Source organism: Hypanus sabinus, chromosome 3, assembly GCF_030144855.1.
Source record: "Hypanus sabinus isolate sHypSab1 chromosome 3, sHypSab1.hap1, whole genome shotgun sequence".
NCBI classification, from domain to species: domain Eukaryota; kingdom Metazoa; phylum Chordata; class Chondrichthyes; order Myliobatiformes; family Dasyatidae; genus Hypanus; species Hypanus sabinus.
The window spans coordinates 168,066,434-168,092,284 of record NC_082708.1 but is presented as its reverse complement, the minus strand read 5'-3'; the positions used below and the strand labels follow the sequence as shown (position 1 = coordinate 168,092,284).

General features: G+C 41.6%; 1 protein-coding gene and 1 long non-coding RNA gene across 6 annotated transcripts in view; one reads left to right on the top strand and one right to left on the bottom strand.

Annotated features, from left to right (window-relative positions):
- Positions 1-25,851, top strand: part of LOC132391879 (fibroblast growth factor receptor-like 1) — a 329,539-nt gene that overhangs the window by 140,569 nt on the left and 163,119 nt on the right. The window lies entirely within an intron of this gene.
- On the bottom strand, positions 7-17,467 carry LOC132391887 (uncharacterized). The gene is made up of 3 exons (XR_009511366.1): positions 15,952-17,467; positions 12,404-12,565; positions 7-2,372 (listed from the first exon to the last, which is right to left on the bottom strand). It is a non-coding gene; the product is annotated as an uncharacterized LOC132391887 (long non-coding RNA).

The following is a 25,851-nucleotide window of genomic DNA, read 5'->3' as shown; positions in this document are numbered from 1 at the left end:
GTAAGTACTAAGCAAAACAGGAAGCTTCACCTAGTTCAGTTGTCCGCCATTAAGGCGAACCGTGGCATTCATTTTTCATCTGCGTGTTCCAGCTCGCCTCGTTAACCTCAGCTGCATTATTCTGTACTTTGTAGTCGATTACTTCACAGATGCTGGCCAAAGTCAGCTTGAGGTCCATTTATCACGGGAAATCAGGGGAGCTATCAACCTCAGAGTAAGGTTTTGCCTTATGGTTTAAAATGGGCATCCATCGCTAAGAGCTCAGGAAATGTAGAATGAGCTTGAGCAATAACAATTCTGCTCTGCATCAATTAGTTACTGCTCCTTTAAGGATTAGAAGGAGGGTAAGGCTGCAAATTGTTCAGAACATAAAAAAGCCTTGACCTCACTTTACAAATTTTAAATTTTCTATGCACTCCATTTTTTTTGTATTATAGCCGCTGCTTTGAAAAGTACATTAGTAATCTTGATTTGTCGAGTGTGCAGTGGACATTCTCTCCTTTTTAGGTCACACCCACTTCCACAGCCAAATTACATCCAACAAGAATTTAACTAATCATATCCCTCAGGCTACCAGGAGAGAAGACCAGTAAGCTGTCCATGATTGGTGGAATCATCCCACCTGTTACTTCGCTGGTTTTAGTCTGTTTGTCCAGTAGTGCTCTTTGGGGTAATCTGGGGCAACAAATTTACCTGCTGGAGGAATGTGATTCCTGATGGAGGGTCTCGGCCCGGAGCGTCAACTGTTCATTTTCCTCTATAGATGCTGCTTGACCTGCTGAGTTTCTGCAGGATTTTATTTTTGTGTGTTGCTGGAGGAATTCATTGGGCTAAGCAGCATCTGGTGGGGGTGTGTATGGGGAATGGAATTGTCAATGTTTCAGGTTGAAAGCGTGCATCGGGACTAAGATTGGAGAGGTGAGATTGGTTGTACAAAGAGGAAGGGGGGTAGAGGGTGCCACAGGATCCTGAGGTGATTGGTGGACTGACGAGGGGTGAAAGGTGATGGGCAAGTACTGCTATTTGCTGGCGGGTGGAGTTGGGAGACAGTGGAAGGTGGATGATAGGGATAAACGGGAGCCTACTATCTAGTTAATTTAGCAAATATCTTTATGGTGCTTTAGGATTGTAGTTGGAACAAGATTTTTAGAGCACTTGTAAAATAACAGAATCAATCAACAGTGCTTGTGCTGTAATGCTCCTGGACTTGATCTAAAACATACTGAAGACTCACATAAAAATACTTGCTTAATCAATTCATTGGATCTTGGCATCACTAGAAAGGCTGATGTTTAATGTCTATTCCAAGTGGAACTTAAAGTGAGTGGTTATCTGAGCTATTTCAGCAGACAATTAAGAATAATTTCAGTCATGGTGGAATGGTGGAGAAGACTTCATGGGCCGAATTGCCTAATTCTACTACTATGTCTTATGGTTTAAACTATGTTTTTGTGAGTCTGGGGTTATAAATTGGACAGACTAAGTGAGGATGGCATAATGGGTTGGGTGAAACAGGTGGACATTCATGGGATGCCCATAATGAATAATAGCTAATTTTAAATTTCAAATTTATTTGTATTTAATTAGCTAAATATTAATTCCTGTTTGCCATGAGGGAGATGTGAATGTATATATTTGGTTTCATTGGTTGAAACCTCTAGATTACCATTCCATCACAATGGTAGTATATTTCCATGGGGGGGATGGTTGGGGGGTTTGTCCATAAGACAATAAGGCAGAGAAATTAGGCCCTTCAGCCCATCAAGTCTGTCAATTCCTATCTCCTCCTCTTCTGCATCTTGGCCTCCTAAATTAAAGGCTTCAGCAATGTTCGTATTAAGCTGGAGATTCAGTTAAGGTGAGAGGGGTAAGATTTAATAGGAACTTGAGGGGCTACTTTTTCTACACAAAGAATGGTCTCTATGTGGAATGACTTGTCAGTGGAAGTTGTTGAGGCAGATTCAGTGACAACTTATTGACAGTTGGACAGATACATGGATAGGAAAAGATTAGAACTTAGGGACCAAAGGCTGGCAGATTGGAGTAACACGTATGGCCACGTTGGTAGGCGTGATTGATATGGACAGAAGAGCCTGTTTCCATGCCGTATGACTCCAGAATTCCCACATATGGCAAAGTGGAGCTGGAGTACACCTCATCTTATTCCTGTTTCTTGGTCTTTGGCCACTGGATAGGTCAGTAAATGGTGATGTTCATGAATACGTCGAGCAGGGATCGGCATAGAACAGCTCCCAATAGCAGGTCAGATGCTGAGCTCTGAAATTCAGCTCAGGGGCTTCCGAAAACTGCTTGTTACTGGGCAAGTTTTACTGCGACATAGATAATTTCTTTCTCAAATCTTCACGTTCTCCCTGTGATGTGGGGAAGGAAAGACTGGAATTAAAGGAACGTTTTGGTAGATATTTAAGTTTTAACAACTAAGAATCGTATTTACTTTCATGGAAAAATGCAGAAGGCATCTTTGCAGTTGCAGTTACAAATAGGAGCTGTGGTGACATTGTTATTTGTGTTGCAAGAAATGACTCAGTGCTGCACTAACACAGAGTTGTTATGTTACTGGCTTTAAGCCCTAAACCAAAGTACGAATATAAAAGTGAAATAGGATGATTTTGGATGTTGCCCTGGAAAAATGACCAGCATTAGTCCCTTAATCTTTGCATTCTAGAGAGCTAGCTACATCACAATCAGAAATAAATGTTCTATAGTTCTGCTACACTTGTGAATTAGAAACAGGTTTATTATCAATGACATATGCCACAAGTTCTGTTTTGTGGCAGCAGTTCAGTGCAATACATACAATAAGAAATCTATAGTAAGTAAATAAATAGTGCCAAAACAGAGGAAACTAGTGAAGAAGTGTTTATGGGTTCATGGTCCGTTCAGAAATCTGATGGTGGGGAGAAGAAGCTATTCCAAAAATGTTAAGTGTGCACCCTCATGGTCCTGTCCCTCCTCCCTGGTGGTAGTAATGAGAAGAGGGTAGGTCCTGGAAGGTTGAGGGCCCTTAAGGATGGATGCTGCCTCCTTGAGGCTGTACTTTTTGAAGAATGTTGCTGTCTGTAAGGAGTTTGCATGTTCTCCCCCTGACCGAGTGGGTTTCCCCCACTGCTCTGGTTTCCCCCCAAATTGCAAAGACATATGGATGAATGGGTTAGTCGGTCATACGGGTGCTATTGGGCAGTGCAGGCTTGTTGGGCCAGAAGGTCCTGTTACTGTGCTATACCTCTAAAAAATTGTCCTTGATAGTGGGTAGGCTGGTGTCAATGTTGGAGTATTTACGACATCCTCCAGCTTTTCTCAATCCTGTGCATTTTCGTCTCCAAACTGACAGTGATAGCAACCAGTCACAATGCTGTCCATGGTACATCTGTAGAAATATGCTTGTACCAAATCTCCTCAAGCTCCGAATGAAGTACAAGTGCTGTGAGTTGGACTTATTGCCAAGCAGTGTGATATTCAGGATGAATGAGCAACAGTCTTATTGAAAAAAGGGCTTCAGTTCAATACTATACTTGCACAGGAGGCACAGTGAAATAATTTGTAATGGATAAATCTTTGTGGACTGCAAGAATTTAAAATCATGTTTCAGTAAGTGAAAGCTTTTCGAGAATATTTAGTCAAATATGATTTCTATGTGTTTGTAGTTTGGTTTGGATTACTTAAAATAGCTAGATCAATCTCAAATTCAGCCCACACGATTTATTGTTTCACCTCTCCAATTAATTATATTTGCAGGCAGTAGTCAATTCCCATCACTATCACCACCATTTTAATAAGGATTCATGAACCATGAATTGTAATAAATTTCTGCTGAGACTAACAACCCCTAATCTAAGTGACTGTAATATACTCTGTTTAAACTATACCTTGAGGCTATGGTACCTGTGTAACCTTTTGAATTCTCAGTATTTGTTCCTGCTAAGTGGCTTGTTAACTTGTCTAATCTTCTGCTACTGAGCAAACCGGGCTGCCCTGGGATAGGTGGTATTTTCTGTCTAGTTGACTTAATTTTATTTACTGCTTGGTAATTGAGGGCAAGTCCTTTCAGGTCAGAGTTGTTCTTGGAGAATATTTATAATTTTAAAATCTAGTTTATTCCCCAGAGCCTAAGAAGCCACATAAGGCAAGGCCCCTGACCTTTACAACACGGTGGTCTTACATTTCCAACAAACACCACTTACTTCTTTATCTTTAGAACCATATAAGATAGGCTAGTTGGAAAAGTGAGTTAGCACTTTTTCTTCAGTTACCGGACTAGTGTCTCACAGAAAATGGAACAAGTTGCAAATGTATATTGGACTAAAATGTTTTCTGCAGGTCTGCTTTGATATCTATTAATTCACTTCATATTGTAATATATGTGATATGATATGTGAATTAGCCCTCATTGTCAATGTTGAGAAAATTCACCACATTGGCATTTCAGATTTAATTCTGGATTTGTCAAAATGAATTAATTTTTTTCATTTGTTGGAGGCATTGTTTGGAGATACAACTATTTTGTGAAATAAGCAAGTAAGTTGTTGGTAGCACTCTTTTTATAACTTATTAAAAAATGCATGCTATCTTTTAAAATTGTTATTTCTGCCCAGTTTTGTCCTCTTTTTAAAAAGACCTTTGACCCATGGGTTAATAAGTGGTTGGTCTACAGGAGTGGGGTTAAGACAAAGCAACTAAGGGACTACAGTGTCTATTGTCGTCTAGGCCTTGTAAGCACACTCATGTCAACACATGTTTTTAAGAAAACTAAAATTGGGGAGCGTGATTCCAATGCAATATCAGAATATTGCCTAATCTTGATATTGCTTTCTATATCATTGTGTTGTATATCTTTTATATGCGATGGTCCCTAAGGCATTTCCCGCTCTGTTGTGGCATGGATAACTGGAGTAATGATACCTTATTTCCACCTCATAGAATGTTACAACACAGAACAAGCCAGAATAGGGAAAATGAGAATATAGCCCATCACGAATGTGGTAGAAAATTGTTTCCGAATTATTATACATCTTGCATGGGGGAATATCATGGCTACCATACATGGTGTGCTACAACAGTTACAAACGTAGGATCCTAAGTATAGGATTAATAGAACATTCAAAATTGTGAATGGCACCTAGTTTGCATGTTTCAAAAAGTTCTTTCTGTTCCTAATCAAATTAGCCATAATGTTTTTGAAAGCTGGAGTAGGCTGCATTTGTGTTGTGGCGTGGAGACACATTGGCTGAGACTGTCCGGGGAGGACATTAAACACTTGTGCTTCTTTCTGAGAGACATCCACTCCCTGCCTTTGGCTGTCACTGTTGTTGTCTTTTATTTATTTTCTGCGTCTGTAACAGTAACGAGTGATTGTTACTCCATTTGCCGTGATGTGACACTGAGCTCCATTGCTTTGTTTGGCTATTCCAGGGCAACATATAACTCAGTTTACCAACTTGTGTGGCAATCTAGGGGTGAGGGAGTAATTGCTTATACACGTGTGTGAAATTGGAAGCCAGCAAAGTTGGATGGCTGAAAGCTGCCTTTGAAGTATCCATTAGACAACACCTGGAACCATAAATGGACTTCAAAAAAATCGAACTTAACATTGGAAATTTAACCACCATACACTAGAGGAAGAAAGAAAGGGGATCTGGGAAAAATTATTTATAAAGAGCAAGTTTACTATCTGGAACAACATTGTTTACAAGTAATACAATGGAACCAATCAGGGGTTTTGAAAGGGTGTCAGATAGGAAACCCTGGGTCTGCTTCACTTTCCCTTTCTTCTGCAGTCCACTTCCCTCTCCTTTCAGATTCCTTCATCTCCAGACCTTTACCTTTACCACCCACTTGCTTTCAACTTTTAGCTAGCCTCCTTCCCCTTCCCCCACCTTTTCATTCTGGCATCTTCCCCCTTCCTTTCTGGTCTTGAAGAAGGCTCTCTTTCTGCAACATCAACTGTTCATTAGTTTCCATAGATGCTGTCTGACCTGCTGAGTTCCTCAAGCATTTTGTGTGTCACACCGAATTTCCGTCATCTGCAGAACTTCGTCTGTTCATGACTTGAGAAAGATGCAGAGTTGGGTAGTTGGGGTGGGGGTGGTTGGTGAGATTCTGCAAAGATCCTGCCTGCAAACACGGACAGAATGGCTTCCTGTGCAGTCATGATTCTGTAATTATGACTGGTTACTCTCTCCCAACTTACCTTGCCTGCAGAAATGCGTTGAGACTTTTTGAACTGAAGGACAAGCACTACAGCATCAATACTATCATTTTTTGTACTTAATTTAGTAATACCCTTACTTTCTCAACTTCATTGCCAACACCAATAGCTTCTTTTGCATGTTAATTGTTTGTCGATCTTTGTTTATGTATAGTTTCTTCATAAATTATTTTATACTTTTTTATTTGCCTGCAAGAAAATGAATCTCAAGGTGGTATATGGTGACATATAGGTACTTCGATCGTAAATTTACTTTGACTTTTGCTGGTGTTTGCCCAGGATGACAATGCAACATTCCCACGTTTTTTGTAAGGAATGTGAGTGGTGATGCGGATGCAAAGTTGCCGTAAGTTAATCAATCAAGCTAAGGGACTGAGCAATAACTGTGCAGAAGGATGAAGTTAAGTACATCAGTATGGAATACTTTAAGAGATGGGAGAATGGGAAATTTTGATATTCCAAGGTAGCTGAGTTCCATTGTATCCTAGTCACTGAATCTCAAGTTGTGGGTACAACAGGCAATTAGGAAGGCAAATGTTTATTGGCCTTTATTGCAAAAGGATTTGTTTCTTAATACAAATACCTAGAAACTTATTGAGATCATGCATAAGTATTGTGTACAGACATGTTTTCTTTACTTGAAGAACAAATTACTTGACAGAGGAGGAATGCAACAAAGATTCATCAGACTGGAACCAAGGGTGGTGGGTGCTTCATATAAGGAGAGATCGAGCAGTCTCTGGGCCTCAGTTTTGTAGAGTTTAGATAACTAAGAGGTGACCTCATTAAAATATCAAAAATTCTGAGAAGGCTTGGAAAGGGAGGTATGACAAGAATGTTTGTCCTGGCAAAGGAATCTAGAAGTGAGGGCTACAGATAAAGGAAGGGCTATGTAATTCTCCCCTTGGGGATGGTGAACCTTTGGAATTATCTACCCCTGGATGCCATTAAGTTAATTCAGAAAAATGATTGATTGATTTTTTTCTGGATATTAAAAGAATTTCCGAGGCTCTGTTCTGTGCCCAGAACACAAGTGCAATTATGACAAAAGCATGGCAGCACCTTTACTTCCTTGGGATTCTGTGATGATTTGGCATGGTATTTAAAACTTTAACAAACTTCTATAGTTGTATGGTGGAGAGTATACTAACTGGCTGCTTTACAGCCTGGCATGGAAACACCAATGCCTTTAAATGGAAAGTCCTACAGAAAGTGGTGGTTATGGCCCAGTCCATCTCGGGTAAAACCCTCCCCACCATTGAACATTGTCGCAGGAAAGCGGTATCCATCCCACCACCACCACCACCAACCCATGCTGTCTTCTCACTGCTGCCATCAGGAAGAAGATTTAGTAGCCTCAGAATTTACACTGTCAGGTTCAAGCATAGTTATTACCACTCAACCATCAGGCTCCTGAACTGGAGGGAATAACTTCACTCAACTTTACTTTCCTCAACACTGAACTGTTCCCACAACCTATGGACTCACTTTCAAGGGCTCTTCATCTCATTTGCTCAATGTTCCTTGCTTACCTATTATTATTTATCTTTTCTTTTTGTATTTGCAGAGTTTGTTGTCTTTGCACACTGGACGTCTGCCTTGTTGATGTGGTCTTCCATTAATTCTATTATGGTTATTGGATTTATTGAGTATGCCTCAGGAAAATGAGTCTCAGGGTTCTATATGATGACATATATGGACTTTGATAATAAAATTACTTTGAAATTAGAATTGGGGAAAATAACAGGAAAATAGTTTTTGAGGTAGAAATTCATGATCTTGTTTGCTAATGGAGCAGGTTTGAGGGGCCAAAGAATCTACTGCTCCAATTTGTTATGCTCTCATGCTATCTTCCACTGGTTCAGGGGCATTTGAAGATAGTCTATCACTTTGGGTCTGGAGTCACGTACGGACCAGAATGACTACAGTGAGGAAATTTCCTCCCCAAAGGACAATGAGATTTGTATAATGACGCACAGTGTTAATTGGGCAATTTACAAATTTTAATTTCACATTATTTAATTAGTTAAATTTAGACCCAAGAATTAATTGCGAGTTTGGATTTACACCTCCAGTGTGTTAGTCAGGACTCTGGATTAGCCAGTTAGAGTCTTAAGCATTTTTATGAACCAGAAGTGTTTTCATTCCATTACTGTGGGGATCATTTAGCATTGATAATATGAAATTATACGCACAAATTGCCACATTTCTCAATATATCCCTTCAAGTTACAGTTTAATTTAGAAGGCCTATTCCCAGTAAGAAGAGAGAGCTTTGTCAGCTGGCTGCTGTAAGTTTATACATTGTGCATGGGAACCGTGGCTCGATCCAAGGATCACCACTAAGACAAAGCACAAGCATATCCGTGCCCAGATCAGAGCACAAAGTGAACCTGGACAAACAGTCTGGCAACACTGGAGAAGAAGTGCAGTAGGTTTGCAGATGACACAACAATCGGTGGAGTTGTAGGTCATTAAATAAAAGATAGCTTATAGAAAGACATTTATATCAGCTAGAAAATTGGGCAGTATTGCAGCAGATAGAATTTCATCCACACAAGTGTAAGGTAATGTACTTGCTGAGGTGAAATTCTGTTTGGAAATATAGAGTAAATGTCAGGGACTTTCGAAGCATTGGATGTACAGAGAGATCTTGGGGTACAAGTCTAGTGGCAACCCAGGTGGACTGGGTGATAAAAAAAGGGGTTTTGTAGACTTGTCATTGTAGGCCAAGGGTTTACGTATAACAGTTGGGACGTCATATTTCAGTTGTACAAAATATTGGCTAGACATCACTTAGTGTATGGTGTATAGTTCCGGCTGCCACTCGTTTGGAAGGACGTAGGGGCAACAGAGAATGCAGAATAGATTCAGCAGGGTGTTGCTTGGCATGGAGGATTGTAGGTAAAGGAGAATGAATAGGCTGAGTTTACTCTCACTGTAATGAAGCTGACCCTGTGGAGGTTTATATTAATAATAAACAACAATAATAATCATCATAATAGATAGGATAGATAGGACCTTTTCCAACAACCTAAAACCATATAGCACAGATTAATGATGCATTTAATGATCTGTGGGGTAGGTTTTTCCCAAGGGGCAGGGTGGGGGAGTATTTGGAATGAGCTGCCAGAGGACGTCGTACAATTAGAACATTCAAAAGGAATTTGAGCAGGTACTTTGAAAGGAAAAGAGCAGAGGGATACGGGAGAGCAGAATAGAAAGTAGTGAGGCATCTTGGTTGGCGTGGACAAAGTGGGCTGTAAGGGACTGTTACTGTGCTGTACATTTCTTTGATCCTGTGAACTGGAAGCCAGAGGTTATCAATGCTTATTAACTCTACATTGTTATCGGTAGTCGAGGAGAAAGCCTGGAAGCAGAAAATAGAAACTCGAGTAAAGAACAATGTATTATAAAGATGAATATTTGCTATGGATTGAGAATGCTTTTTTATTTGCAATCTTACCAGGGTTCTTAGAGCAACTGGATGGTTAACTATTTCATCAAAGAATCACATAATTTTAGCAGTGGCTTGGCTTATTGATGGCCACATTTGCAGCACCATATAAATCCTGTCTTTCTCTCTCTATCTGGAACCATGAAGTGGTGTGAAGAATTTTTTTTGCAATGTTAAAAGCCACACAAATAAATCTCATAGTTACATTGAGTGCCAGATCAGAGAGTGTGAAAATTCCATGACTATAACAGATTTTGGTCTTCATTCCAAGCAGACATGCACAGCAGCCAAGTGAAAAACATTTTACTGGCAGTTTAAAGACCATGGATATAAACACACTCATCCTGGAGGGAGTGACAAAGTGGAATTGTTCATATTAGTTCTGCTTCTTTACCGCCTGAGAGATCCATAGTACTCCCGGGAAAACAAATGGAAAGGGCTTTTATATGGAAATAGGAATTAGTGGAGACTATTCGATCCACCGTGCTTATGGTCATTCAGTGAGATCATGTCTAATTTGTGACTGTTCCATAGATCTGACGTTGTCCCATATTTCATGATACATTTTTCAAAATCCTATCAATCTATGATACATGATTAAAATAGGACCTAGCATCAGTTTGCTGAATAATTTTATATAAATTTTACTCTTAGTATTCTTCCTTAATTTTACTCCTGAAGGATTGATTTCTACTCCAAATCCCAAATTTTCCTGGCAGCACAATTTCTTTTTCTCTATTCACATCATTATTGTCCCTTGAACTCTGCAAAACTTTTGATCTCCGCATAACTTTCAAAACTGTAAGGTTCTAGTTTATACATTTTCCTTGCAGTTTAGGTGTCATCTTGGTGAATCCATACTCACCCGCTCCAAGGACTAAATATCCTTCCTTAATTGTGTTGCTTAGAACTGTTCATTGTTTTCCGGGAGTGGTCAAAGCAGAATTGTTTTTTTTCCCATTTTGCACAACCTCTAAAGATTTTAAGGATTAGCTTTATTTGTCACATACGTATTGAAAAATACATAAAAATGCATTGTTTGTGTCAAATCAAATCAGTGAGGATTGTGCTGGGCAGCCTGCAAGTGTTGCTGTGCTTTTGGCAGCAACATAACAAACATAATACTTCATTGTGCTCAAATCCTTTAACTAAAAAAATCTTCATTTCATTAGCTTTTCTTTAGCTATTGTCTGTCTCTGTACCATGATATTTTAACTATTAATCTAAATTATGTTTTCCAATGTACACTTCTTTCGGATTTCCAGAATTTAGAAAATAATCTGAATTGCAGTCAATAACAGAGTTACTTTCTTTGCAAATTGTACTGCAACTAAACGAGAAATGCTCAGGATAGATGAACAGCCAAAAGTTCCTGCTGTTCCACTCTTAGTGGCATAGAAATAGTTTGACATTCACAGCCTCAGCCTTGTAATTCCTGTAATCTTCATAGTAGATTCAAATTAAATCTGTCCCAAATGTAAGTCTTGTCATTTCTAGTGAAAGCACTTATTTAACTGAATGGCAATTTGATTAGGCACTGCCCATTGACCTATTGGCCCATTGATACCATTATTTTACTGTTTCAAGGGCAGCATCTCACTCTTAAGGTTATAAATTGGGCAGCAGATGTTTCTTAACAGTTAGTTTTATTTTTAAATAATTTCCTTCTGCTTCATTGTCTCTCACTTCTCCCTTCCTCCTCTCTGTCCTCACCTTCCACTCTCCCCTTCCTCCTTTTCTCTCCCCTATTCCTTCTCTCTCCCCCTTCCTCCATCTTTCTCTCTTTCCTCCTTCCTTTGGGCGTCCCCCTTTCTTCCTTCTCTCTCTCTCTCTTTCTCTCCTCCCTCTTTTCCTGTCCTTCCTTTAATCTTCTGCCTCCCTACTTCCTTCTCTCTCCCTCTCTCTCTTCTCTCTCTTTTTGCCATCTTAATTGAAAGTCTATCATTTATTATTTTTATTGTCTTCCTACACCAAATTTGACATTAAACTCACCCGTACCATTTTGAAGTTCCTTTTCAATCCAAGGTGGTTAATTTTGAAAACTTCAGCTTGATGGTTAATGAGACACTATGTTGTTTCCTCAGGTCTCAAATTTCCTATAAACCAGGAAATCCACCTTCTTAAATTTCTGTTCCAGCAAGTTAACAACAAAAAATATGTGAAAATGTAAATGCATAGCTATGATGCAGTTAGATATCTAACCACAGCAAAATCTGGACCGTTAACTTTCTGACTCCAAGCTGTGAGCATTAGTGGCTAGGCAAAGACTTTATTACTCATTCCCACTGGCTTTGTGTTGAGTAGTTTGCTGAGCGCTTTAAAAAGGAATTTTAAGAGTCAAATGAATTGCTGTGGGTTTGGAGTTACATATAGACAAGTTTCATTAAGAAGAGCAGACTTCCTTCCCTGATAGACATTAATCAGACAAATATGCCAAACCAATATTTCACAGTCATGGTTCATGATCAGATAGTATTGCACAATTGCATTTACTTTTTAATGTAAATTCCTTTGCCAGACAATGACTCAAACTCACTTCATGTTGATAGTCCAACACTCTGTACACTCTTTGGTCAATACACATAGAATAAGAGTCAGGTTTATTATCATTGATAAAAATATGTAGTAAAACTTGTCATTTTGTGGCTGCAATACAATGCAAAACATAAAAAAATACTATAAGCTGCAAAAAGAAATAATGTAAGTAAGTAATGCAAAAACCTGTTGCAGTCTTGGGCTCTGCACCTACTAGCGGAGACATGGATGCACGTAGTAAGTTATCCTTTTTCAGGTAAATTCACGGTGAGGTGCTAAAGATCAGAGATGCCAATTCCAGCAATGACTGCAGCCAAAAGAACTTTTACCAGGTCTAAAGTGCTGAATCTAATGGAAGCAGGGAGAGAGAGAATAGATTACGTGTTAGCAGAACTCTTAAAGCAACATAACATTCATGAAAAGAATGATTCATGAAACAAAGGTAGCTGGAAGTGCTTGGTGCAGAATTTACTGGTGATGGTTAGATCTTTTTATGTAAGGAACAGCTTTGATGACATAGCTGTATATTCACTCTTCTGACGTATCTATGTTTTACAAGTTTTGTAGAAATAGACAATAAGACCCTAAGAGATTGGAGCAGAATTAGACCATTAGGCCCATCAAGTCTACTCTGCTATTACATTATGGTGAACTTATTATCCCTCTCAACCCTGTTCTCTATCCTACTCCCAGAATCTTTGACATCCTTACAATCATGAGACTATCAACCTCCACTTTACATATACCCCATGACTTGGCTTCCACAGCCGTCTGTGGCAATGAATTCCACAGATTCACCACCCTCTACTAAAGAAATTCCTCCTCATCTCTGTTGTAAAGGGACGTCCTTCTAGTCTGAGGCTGTGCCCTCTGGTCTTGGTGTCCCTCACTGTAAGAAGCATCCTCTTCATGTCCACTCTATGTAGGCATATCAATATTTGATAGGTTTCAATGAGACGCCCCCCCCCCCCCCCATTATTTATATTACAGTTTCAACTTAAGGGAGTTAGACTGCAAATGATGGCACAGAGTTGAGCTTAGAATAGAATTGCAGAATAATGGTTAATTTAGTGGGCCATTTTCTGTTCATGGCTTAGATTTTGGCCTTGAAAGTGTTTAATTATAGTTTTGCCTGCAATTGATGGTCAATAGAGGAGAAAAACAGAGCTTAGTGGGATACGGGCTGAACACAGGAAATTGGGACCAGCTGGGTAGGCACTGTGGTCAGTACAGACATGTTGGGCTGAAGGGTTTGTATTCATGTTGTATTGCTCAATGACTATATCTCTTCACCTCTAGTAGATGTAATCAATAAGTGGATTTCAATTCTCATTACAGGACAAAACTCGTATTATTAGTTCCTAGCTACATTTAAGACTGGGATTGTTAGTTTCAGAAATTGCAGTTTAGACTGTGGATGTTGGATTGCGGCTGTGTTTTTTTTTTGTGTTTGCTTTATTGATTCCTGTAGTTATGTATTAGCCCTGGGAAAGTTAGAATCTATGTAGTCTGTGGGATTTTTGGTCTCTGCAGTTACAGTTTAGTCTGGGATTATACTGTAGCTCAGTGCAGTTATGGTTTTTCTTACCTGGGTACCTTAGCATCCTATTAGATTGACTACACACACACACACACACACACACACACACACACACACACACATCAAATGTCTGTGACATTAACTTATTAGGTCTCACTTCATCAGAGGTACTCCCTTTGTTCAGCCCATCCATCCCCTTCCTTCTCTGCTGCTGTAAGCCTATTTCTTTTCCCCTTTTCCCAGTTCTGACAAATGTTCTCAGACCTGAAAGGTTAACCGTTCCTCAGATAAGGTGATGCTGTGAAAACAGCTTTTGAGGCATGAAATGTGTCAAACTTCCTGAATTAGGGGATTGCTGAAATGCTTGCCCTTTGGGAGGAAGGTTTAAATAGTTAGTTTTCTAATAAGGATGTAATATGCTTTTTATCATCCAGGTGGTCTATACTGTTTCACGTTTGTGTGTCAAACATGGCTATAAGGACTTTAGATACAACACTGAGGTATGTCATCTGCAGAAATTCTCTGATGACTCAGAAATAGTTGGGTGCATAAAGGGAGGACGGGAGGCTGAATACCGAGTCCTGGTGGAGGACTGTGACATCTTCAGCTCAGCATCACCATGACAAAGGAGATGGTGATGGATTTTAAGAAGACCAAGCCTGCACTGCTCCCAGTTACTATTGATGGTAAGGATGTGGATGTGGCAAGGACCTACAAGTACGTAGGGGTTAACCCGGACCTCAAGACTTGAGTGAAGCACCAATGCAGAGGCTGAGTATAAGAAAAGCTAGAGTCACCCCTATTTCCTGAGGAGACTGAGGTCCTTTGGAATATGCAGGCCTCTCTTTCACAAGTTCTACCAGCCTGTTGTCACCAGTACAATATTCTGTGTGGTGGTGTGCTGGGGCAATGGCATTAACGTGGGTGATGCCAACAGGCTCAATAAACTGATTAGAAAGGCTGGCTCTGTTATAGGAGTCAAACTGGACACACTGGAGGCTATGATAGAGCAAAGAACCATACGGAAAATCCTGGCAATTCTGGACAATGTCTCTCACCCTCTGCAAATGATTTCCGTCTCCATTTCCAGTCCTCCCTGTTGGGCCGCATTGAAGATCCCAGGTATCTGCATTCTGTTGATGGCTTCTCCTGCCAGGCTCACCTTCCAGATTATCATCTCATTCCTCTCCCCCACCCACCAACTTACCTCCCCCCTCATCTGGTTTCACCTATCACCTACCTGCCAGATTGGAGATACAGGAACCTAAACACTCAACATTTAGAAACATAGAAAACCTAGAGCACAATACAGGCCCTTCAGCCCACAATGCTGTGCCAGTCATGTACTTACTTTAGAAATTACTTCAGCTCCATGTACCTTCCCAGGAGCCGCTTTAAAGACCCTATTGTATCCGCCTCCACCACCATCACCGGCAGCCCATTCCATGCACTCACCACTCTCTGTGTAAAAAAACTTACCCCTCACACCTCCTCTGTACCTTCTTCCAAGCACCTTAAAACTGTGCCCTCTCGTGATAGCCATTTCAGCCCTGGGAAAAAGCCTCTGACTATCCACATGATCAATGCCTCTCATCATCTTGTACACCTCTGTCAGGTCACCTCTCATCCTCTGTCACTCCAAGGAGAAAAGGCCAAGTTCACTCAACTTAAGGCATGCTCCCCAATCCAGGCAACATCCTTGTAAATCTCCTCTGCACCCTTTCTACAGTTTCCACATCCTTCCTGTAGTGAGGTGACAAGAACTGAGCACAATACTCCAGGTGGGGTCTGACCAGGGTCAGGAACTGCATCTTCCCCTCTGCCTGAAATACACATTTCATGACGTATGCCTGTAGTAACAAATCTGATTCTGATTCTAATAAGACTGGGATTGCAGGCCAGTTTAGATGATCAAAACTAATTAACGGCAGTTGGATTTGTTGCTCTTCAACATGCTGCACTCTGATTAGGTTAAAACTTTGGCAAATGTGCTGGTTTACTCAAACTATTTAGTCTACATGCTTGTCATTCGGAACAGATATGCCCGGAGTGATGGATTTTTATCGGATTTTACAATTAGCTGTGTAATGACGCAAACAGACAGCTGTTTCTAGTGACAAGAACAGAAACAAAACGGCATGAAACTATTTCCATAAAACTCAGCCACATGTGATATGTAACAAAATAATATTACCAAGGCGTGATGTTTTGAAGGCAGTAATTTAATCTCACAGGGTTCAAATGATGTTCATAAAACACTTGCACTTTGCCCTTTTGGTTTATGAGGTGACCCGAACCCTTCTGCTAGATTAATGCCGTTTAATCACTGCCAGGTATCCATTAATTTCTACATATACTGGCAGATTTACTGATAATCATTTGTAGGTTTGCTTCTGATCGGCTTGCAGTAGCTGTCTAGCATCGAGAGCTGCTCAAGACGTGCCTGCTCTTTACTTAGTGGGTCCACATTTCGACATCTGACTCTCAAGAATTTAACCTGTGGTGGATTGTCTGTGCGGTATCCGGGAAGAAAAACAAACACAAGAACGAATTCAAGTGAAGGCACTTTCGTCTCGGCCTCCGACAGTGGTGAGAGGGTCGCTTGTTTCGGCGGCTCACAAGCTGACTGATGACTGTCCGTACCTCGAGTGCGCCGTGTCTCAACAGTAGCACAGTTCAGGGTTGCACCTGTTTATGATTTCCAGGAAAATGGGCGAGTTTTCTGACGATGTAAGTGTAGAAAGTGATTGCCCTTTCTCTCCCCATGCCCTGTGCCCATACCTGATAATGGAAACAGCGGCTGACAAGCGGATATATGGCTGGTGTCAATTTGAGGCATGCAGAGCATATGGATCTGTTTATTCCACAATCCTTTGCAGATGCTTGGGAGCAGAAGGCAGCTTGTACATCCGCGTGAATATCAAAGTGTGAGCCTGTCCATTTTCCTGATTGATTTAAGAGCCAGGCTGCGCAAAGCGTTAGGATTCCTGTCCCCCGTGATCAACCTCTACCCCCATACCCCCTCCTTGTTTTTGATCTGAGCGACAGAGGCAACCTGACTTACTGGATTTTAATAAAGTTCGTCTGTGACGTTGCTGGGGCTTCTGTGCATTGAGAGCTTGCAAACCTCTGGCTCACTTCAAGTAACACTTGTACCGCGATGAGCCGAGCGGCGAGTGGAAAACTCTCAGCACGTCGATGTGCGATGAAGCTGGCTGTGTCTCTGGCTGAAGAGGGCTGGCCTGCTAAACATTACTGTAACTGCAAGATCACTAAGCTGGCTGGTCTGTCCCTTATCCAGAAGAAATTTATGCAAAATAATTAGCATTCCAAAGGCAAATTCCAACCGGTCTTAAAATAGTAAATCCAAATGAAAGCTGACAAAGAGCTCCTATTATTTCCATGATTCACCCTACTCTTGTTGGTTAACGATTACAAAACGTGAAGCTTCGGAGTGACGGTGCTGTTGTCTGAGACTGTAGTTCATGCATTTCATGGAAGCCTCGGCAACCAGTGGCCACTTTATTAGGTACCCCGGTACACCTGTCCGTTAATGCAAATATCTGATCAGCCTGCCACCTAGCAACAACTCAGGACATAAAAGGAAACAGATGTGGTCAAGAGATTCAGTTGTCAATCAGACCACGCATCGGAACGGGGCAGAAATGTGATCTAAGTGACTTTGACCACAGAAAGATTGTTGGTGCCGGACGGGGTAGTTGAGAGTCTCAAACACTGCGGATCTCCTGAGATTTTTACACATAATAGTCTCTAGGGTTTACGGAGAATGGCGCCAAACAAAATCCAGTGAGCAGCAGCTCTGCGGAGGACAATGCCTCGTTATTACGAGACGGCTGAGGAGAACGGCCAGACCGGTTCAGGCCGACAGGAAGACAACGGTGACTCAAATAACCACAAGTTACAGCAGAGCATCTCTGAACGCCGGGGGGTTTCAATCCGGCGCACAATAAAGTGGCCGCTGAGGCTGCCGGTTCAACAGGTCGCTGCAGGATTGTGGCATTGTGGTGGTATCATTTCAATAGGACACAAAAACCAAAATGCCAGCACCAGAATGTAGAAGCAATGCTGAGGCTTTATCGGTCAGACCACACTTGTGAGCAGGTTTGGGCTCCACATCTAAGGAGGGATGTACTGGCAATGGCGAAGGTCCAGAGGAGGCTCATGAAAATGATCCCAGGGATGACAGGGGAGCATTTCATAGCTCCGGGCCTGTACTCACTGTAGTTTAGAATTATGAGATGAATCTCACTGAAACCTATCAGATATTGAACATCCTTGGCAGAGTGGATTTGGAGAGGATGTTTCCAGTAGTGGGAGAGTCTAGGAACAGAGGGCACAGCCTCAGAATGCAAGGTCATCCCTTTGGAGTTCAGATGAGCAACAATTTCCTCAGACAGAGGATGGTGAATTTGTGGAATTCATTGACCACAGATGGCAGTTGAAGCCAAGTCATTGGGCATACTTAGAGCGGAGATGATAATTTCTTGATTAGTAAGAAAGACGAAGGGTTCAAGGAGAGGGCATGAGAATAGCGTCAAGAGGGAAAAAATAAATTAGTCGTGATAGAATGGTGGAGCTGATCTGATGGGCCAAACAGCCTAATTCTGTTCCTGTGCTTTACTGTCCTTCGGTCTTATGGTCTGTTTTTATTCAAAGGTCTCATTGCACTAGTTCAATAGATTTCTCCTGGTATTGTGGCCAACAGATATCTCTGAACTAACATCATAAAGACAGATTCTCTGATCAGTTACCTCATTACCTTGAGGAGACGTTACTGTGTCCAATATCCCTGCAGTGCAGCAGTGAATATACCACTGATAAAAATTCAATGGCTGCAAATCTATCTGCTGGACTTGTACATATCAAATGTAATAAACTTAGACATTTAAAACTTACTCCTTCATAAGTTCTTATTTTTAATTATTAAAGCTAATTTCAAATGTTTGAAATATTTCTGATTATGGGAGACATTTGTAGCAAGGTACTTTGACAGCAGTGTTAGCCCAAAGGCTAAGAGCATGACATTGAGGAGTCATGAGGCTCTGCCTCCTGAGGCAGAGGCACTGCATGTGGACTGCTCCTTCCTGTCACAACAGCGAGCCAACCATCGCTTGGCCGCACAAGCTTGGTTTGGCTGCGGGGATTATGTGGGAGAATAAACGACATCCGGGCCCTGCTCAAGCTCAATCCAGCCCAATGAGACTTTAGAATGAGGGAGGAAGTTAAACATAGCTTTACGTTGTCATATTCTATTCATTATGTAGCATAAACATTCCAGCGATTACAAAACAGCTTATTGTTTCACATACCACATGGATTTCCTCTTGAAATCCTTGATAATTTCCCAGACTTGAGTACAATCTTCAGTATTCTCCTGTAAGGATAGATGTAATATTTGCACAGCCTGTGATATTTTTGTCTGCCTTTTTCATGATTATCATATCATGTGTGAGAAGCTCTTCCATTCAATGTCTCTGAGTTCCTTCAGAAATCTGTCCGAGGTTCTGCACTTCCGGCTTGTATGTAGCCACTTCTCCTAGTATCTCTTGTCCACGTTTGTAACCTGCTTCACTTCATGGGTCTGTCTAGAACTTGTGCACAATAAAATAAGTCCGCAAACAGGAGGAAATCTGCAGATGCTGGAAGTTCAAGCAACACACACAAAATGCTGGTGGAACACAGCAGGCCAGGCAGCATCTATAGGAAGAAGTACAGTCGACGTTTCGGGCCAAGACTCTTCCTCAGGACGAACTGAAAGAAAAGATAGTAAGAGATAATAAGTATTTGTTATTGAGGAATTAGTAATAGGAGGAGGAGCAGTATTATCTGTCAACAGTAATAAGGAGTAGGAATATTGTTAGTGTACAAAGCCTGTGCAAAGTTCCACATCAACTCAGTGTAATCTCTAGTCCAACAGATGCAAGTGGAGAATTTGCATTTGGGATAGTATTGAGAATCTTGAGTTCATACACCAGAAGCAGATGGACAGCATTGCAAACTGTCCAGCCCCCCCTGCCCCATCATTGATCTCCTGCCCTGTCTTCAAGTGTCTCTTGTTCCCACTTTGGTCAGATCAGTTACCTGAAACTCACAGAAATGGAGCAGGTCACTCCCAGTCCCGAGGGGCTGCCTCAGAAGCAAGGAGAAGGGAAGGAGTGGCAGTGGTGTGGCTTTCTGGAAATCGGTCACCACCGTGGGCTTCTCTCCCACCGGTGCTGCTATCATGGCCAACTTCCAGCACAGTCACTCTTCAGAGGAGATTGTTCCAATCTGTCATGCAGCCTGCTTCATTTCCATACCACTGACTTTTACCAAAAGGCAATTGAATTGGATCCCCTCTACGAAACCCTTATACAGGGCAATTTGCCCTTAGATGATTTAAATAATTTCTTGTAGTTTTAGAAGTTTCATTAACTTTAAATTTCATTTATATGTTATATTTTCATTCATATTCATTCCATGTGACCTCTAGAGGGCATTCTGTTGACCGCTCTATTCTTCAACAATTAAGCTGTGAGGTGCAGAAAAGATTCATCTAGTTCAGAGAATGTTATGCTCTGTTACAGCATAATTATAAATCAAAAACTAACGAAGTTGGTAGTCATTGATAGCTCAAGCAGTATATGTTGGCATCTCAGGTTCTCTATATTTATTGCTTATTTATTTAATATTATTATTTCATTCTTTTTGCATTTGCACATTTCCTGCACACTGGTTGAATGCCCAGTTGGTGCAGTCTTTCAATGATTCTTTTATGGTTATTACTCTACTATGGATTTATTGTGTATTCCCCCCCCCACCCAACAGAAAATGAATCTCAGGGTAGTATATTGTATATAATAAATTTATTTTTAACTTTGAGCTTTGAGAGAAACAGAGTGAATCAATGTTTCGGGCCAAGGATCCTTCATAGAAACTGAAAAAGAAACAGAAAAGAAAACGAGCATGTTTTAAATTTCAGCAAAGGGAGGGTGGAGGGAATAGAAGGAATGTCTGCGAAAGGGTGCAGACTAAAAGTTCTACTTTGGAAACTGGCAGGTGGAGGCAAAAAAAAAGGAGAAACAAACTGGATCAAAAGTGCACTGCTCTGTCTCGTAGTGGTAATGTGAGATGCTTCAATTCACTATTTCCTCAAGGACAGCTTTGAGCTTCCATTGAACATCATTGAAGTAATGTTAGGGGCTGAAGGCAGAACATTAGTGGAATTAGTGGTCCACGGAGATGCAACACTGAGCGTCATAGGAAGTCATTCCCACCTGTGGCCATCAAACTTTACAACTCCTCCCTCGGAGTGTCAGACACCCTGAGCCAATAGGCTGGTCCTGGACTTATTTCCACTTGGCAGGATTAACTTATTATTATTTAATTATTTATAGTTTTATATTGCTATATTTATTCACCATTCTTGGTTGGTGCGGCTGTAACGAAACCCAATTTCCCTTGGGAACAATAAAGTATGTCTGTCTGTCTGTCTGAATAGGAGTGGAGAATTAAGGTGATACAGGCATAGAAGGTCAAGATTACACATACGGATGCATTCAGAGGTGGAAACTGAATCCTGAAAACTGAGTTCAATGCATGGAAATGGAGAAACTGCAAGTGAATTGTTTCCCTGTTTAAGTGTCTGGATTGTAGGAGGGGACAAGGTTACACTTCCTGTGGTTGCATGGGAAGGTGCTCCAAGAGGGAAATGGTTGGTGTAGCTGGCAGTGATGGAGGGAAGGTTTTCTGCAGGATGCTAAACAGGGAGGTGAGAAGAAGATGCGTCTGATGATGGGTTGTGCACAACATTTTGAGGAAAGGATTATATCATCATGGCTTTGGAGACCCTCCAGTGTTTTACACTCTCTCTCTCTCTCTCTCTCTCTCTCTCCCCCTCTCTCTCTCTCTCTCTCTTTCTCTTTTGCTCTCACTCTCCCCCCCTCTCTCTCTCTCTCTCCCCCCCTCTCTCTCTCTCTCTCTCTCTTTCTCTCTCTCTCTCGCTCTCTCTCTCTCTCCCCTCTCTCTCTCTCCCCCTCTCTCTCTCTCTCTCTCTCTCTCTCTCTCTCTCCCCTCTCTCTCTCTCCCCCTCTCTCTCTCTCTCTCTCTCTCTCTCTCTCTTTCTCTCTCTCTCTCTCTCTCTCTCTCTCTCTCTCTCTCTCTCTCTCTCTCTCTCTCTCTCTCTATATATATATATATATATATATATAGTGATTACATTTTTTTCAGACATTTTTGAAGTTATTTGGTATTTTATAATGGCTATGTGATTGGTAACAATCAAGTCTTACTGGATCGTCGTTAAATTGCAGTGCAGTAGACAACACACCTCAGCAGGTGACAGACTGACTTAGTCTGGAGACTGGCAGTAATTAGGAGCACAACCACAGTCCATTCTTCCCTTTAACCTAAGCCACAAATATTTCCCTTTCCTTCTGTAACAAAATCCTTGAACAGAGTTTAACTTTGCATCTCATGTGCACAGCTGTAATTTTAATCCAATAAAATGAAAGAGGTGAATCCACGTAGTCAGTGTTGGGCTCAGTGGACTTCCTTTTCTTGTCCAAGCTGTAACTCTGAACAGCTGGCCATCTGTGTTGTAGTGACAGTGGATTGAAATGCAGCCTTTTTTATGCCTCTGCGACCTGCAGTTCCATTCCCTTTCTGTGGTCCCCTCTCTTACTGTTGGCTCTCCACTGGTATTGGTTGCTTCGTGGCATACATATTGTGGCAGAATATAATATTAATGGTAAGACTCCTGGCAGTGTGGAGGATCAGAGAGATCTTGGGGTCTGAGTCCATAGGACGCTCAAAGCAGCTGCGCAGGTTGACTCTGTGGTTAAGAAGGCGTACGGTGTATTGGCTTCATCAATCATGGAATTGAATTTAGGAACCGAGAGATAATGTTGCAGCTATATGGGACCCTGGTCAGACCCCACCTGGAGTACTGTGCTCAGTTCTGGTCGCCACACTACAGGAAGGATGTGGAAGCCATAGAAAGGGTGCAGAGGAGATTTACAAGGATGTTGCCTGGATTGGAGAGCATGCCTTATGAGAATAGGTTGAGTGAACTCGACTTTTTCTCATGATGAGAGGCATTGATCATGGGGATAGTCAGAAGCTTTTTCCCAGGGCTGAAATGGTGGCTACAAGAGGGCACAGGTTTAAGGTGCTGGGCAGTAGATGCAGAGGAGGTGTCAGGGGTAAGTTTTCAACTCAGAGAGTGGTGAGTGCGTGAAATGGGCTGCCAGCAATGGTGGTGGAGGTGGATACGATAGGGTCTTTTAAGAGACTTTTGGATAAGTACGTGGAGTTTAGAAAAATAGAAGCCCAGTGATTTCTAAGATAGGGACATGTTCGACACAACTTCGTGGGCTGAAGGGCCTGTATTGTGCTGGAGGTTTTCTGTGTTTCTGGTTGCTTGTTAAATGCTGGCCATTGACACATAGTGCCATTCTGACCTCCCCACATTCACCTCTGCTCACACACGAACATCACCAGCAGTTTGTTTTTTAGTTCTGTACACCAGTATATGAAGCTTTCATGATGCCCATTCACTGTTCTTCTGCAGAATCTGTAAGTATTGTGTTTAGTTGTAGTCGCCTCATTATAGGAAGGATGTGGAAGATTTAGTGAGGGTACTGAGGAGAGTTACCAGGATGCTGCTTGGGTCAGGAAGCATTTCCTATGTGGATAGGATGACTGAGCTGGGCTTTTTTCTCAGGAGAGAAGGAGGATGATGGGTGATTTGATAGAGGTGTTCAAGATGATAAGAAGCATAGACACAGTGGACAGCCAGGGATCTTTTCCTAGGGAGTAAATGATTAATACAGAGGGGCATAACTTTAAGGTGTTTGGAGGGAAGTATGGGGGAAGGATTGTCCTCGGTGGTTCTGTTTTACACAGAGTGTGATAGGTGCATGGAACATGCAGCTGTGGGGGTGGTAGAGAAAGGAAAGCACGACATAGATAGCGGGGGTCCCTGATGGTGGCTGCTGCTTTCCTGTGTATAGATGTACTCAATGATGGGGAGGGCTTTACCCATGATGGGCCATATCCACTACTTTTTGTAGGATTTTCCATTCAAGGGCATTGATGTTTCCATACTAGGCTGTGATGAAACCAGTTAATATAATCTCCACCACACATCTTTAGAATTTTGTCAAAGCTTTAGATGACATGCTGAATCTTCGCAAACTTCTAAGGAAGTATAGAGGTGCTGCCATGCTTTTTTTCATAATGGCCCTATGTTTTCTACATTATAATTGATATGCAGAGACAAACTGTTAACATTAAGGCTAGGGATTCAGCTGTGATCTCTCTGAAATGTTTGCTGGAGTACTGAATTGTCGTTAGTGTTGTAAAGGGATTACCGATAGAATTGACATTAGCTTAAGGCAGTAATTGTCCACGAGCACTCCACTCTTGTGATGAAGTTATATAAATGACTTAGCAACCACTTAAACAACAGGTCAGTCGGCAACTAAAATAAAAGAGTTTTGTTGGAATCTTTCAAGAGAATAATTATAATCAAGGAAAGAGGGTCTCTTTCAATATTAACATTAGGATCGGTTAAAGAAGTTGCCTTCAGGACTGTGATATTTCAGACAAAGGTTACTATTCAAAAATAATTCTTTCCATAAAGTGCTGACTGACCTTCTGTGCCAGAACCCTATGATTTATAAAGTTCTTTTATAATTCAGTCCATTTTACACACATGTTAGCCTCCTCCCTGAACATTTAAAGAGTACACTTTTGAAGAAGTCAACTTGTTAATATATTTATAAGTGCCTTTTTTCTGTTGTCTTTTGTTTTTAAGCCTGTTTTGAAGCTGTATGTTTTTTGATGTCATTTATCATGCATAAGACTGGCCTGTCCAGACATTACTATCCACAGTAACACACCAAAGCATACCTGATTTAAAAATAGTAACTATAAACTCACAGCTTTACTCTTGTCATGACTGGCTCTGAAGTCTCAGAGCCAGTGGCATTATAACTGTTCACTAAACCCAGCAAATAACAGAATGAAAATTTGATAAATTGTCCTAATGTGCGGGATGTACTCTGACCATAACATTGAGGCTAACAGTACTCACTGATTTCTTTTTAATGGACAAATCAAACAGCACAACGCTATTACAACTGGGGGCGTTGGAGTTTGGAGTTTAGCCTCGGTGCTGTCTGTAAAGAGCTCGTAGGTTCTGCTGGTGGCCGTGTGTGTTTCCTTCAGGTGGACTGGTTTCCTCCCACAGTCCAAAGATCCAGGCTCAACAGGAAACTCAGAGACCTCGGCCTTGAACAGCCTGGACTTCCTGTCAGATCACTGGCAGGTGGTAAAAGAGGGCTCCCTCACCTCCTCTCCTCTGACTCTCAACACAGGAGCCCCTCAGGGCTGTGTACCAAGTCCCCTCCTTTACTCCCTGTATACCCATGACTGTGTTGCCACCCACAGCTCTAATCTGCTAATTAAATTTGCCAATGACACTACATTGATTGGCCTGATCTCAAACAATTACGAGGCAGCCTACAGAGAAGAAATCATCACCCTGACACAGTGGTGTCAAGAAAACAACCTCTCCCTCAATGTTGCAAAAACAAAGGAGCTGGCTGTGGATTACAGGAAGAATGGAGACTGGCTACCTCTATTGACATCAATGGATCTGGGGTTGAGAGGATGAACATCTTTAAGTTCCTTGGCATACACATCACCGAGGATCGTACATGGTCTGTACACACCAGCTGTGTGGTGAAAAAGGCACAACAGTGCCTGTTTCACCTCAGACGGATGAGAAAGTTTGGTATGGGCCCCCAAATCCTAAGGACTTTCTACAGGGGCACTTTTGTGAGCATCCTGACTGGCTGCATCACCGCCTGGTATGGGAACTGTACCTCCCTTAATCACAGGACTCTGCAGAGAGTGGTGTGGACGGCCCAGCGCAACTATAGTTGTGAACTTCCCATGCTTCAGGGTATTGACAAAGACAGCTGTGAGAAAAGGGCCTGAAGGATCACTGGGGACCCGAGTCACCCCAGCCACAATCTATTCCAGCTGCTACCATCTGGGAAATGGTACCACAGCAAAAAAGCCAGGA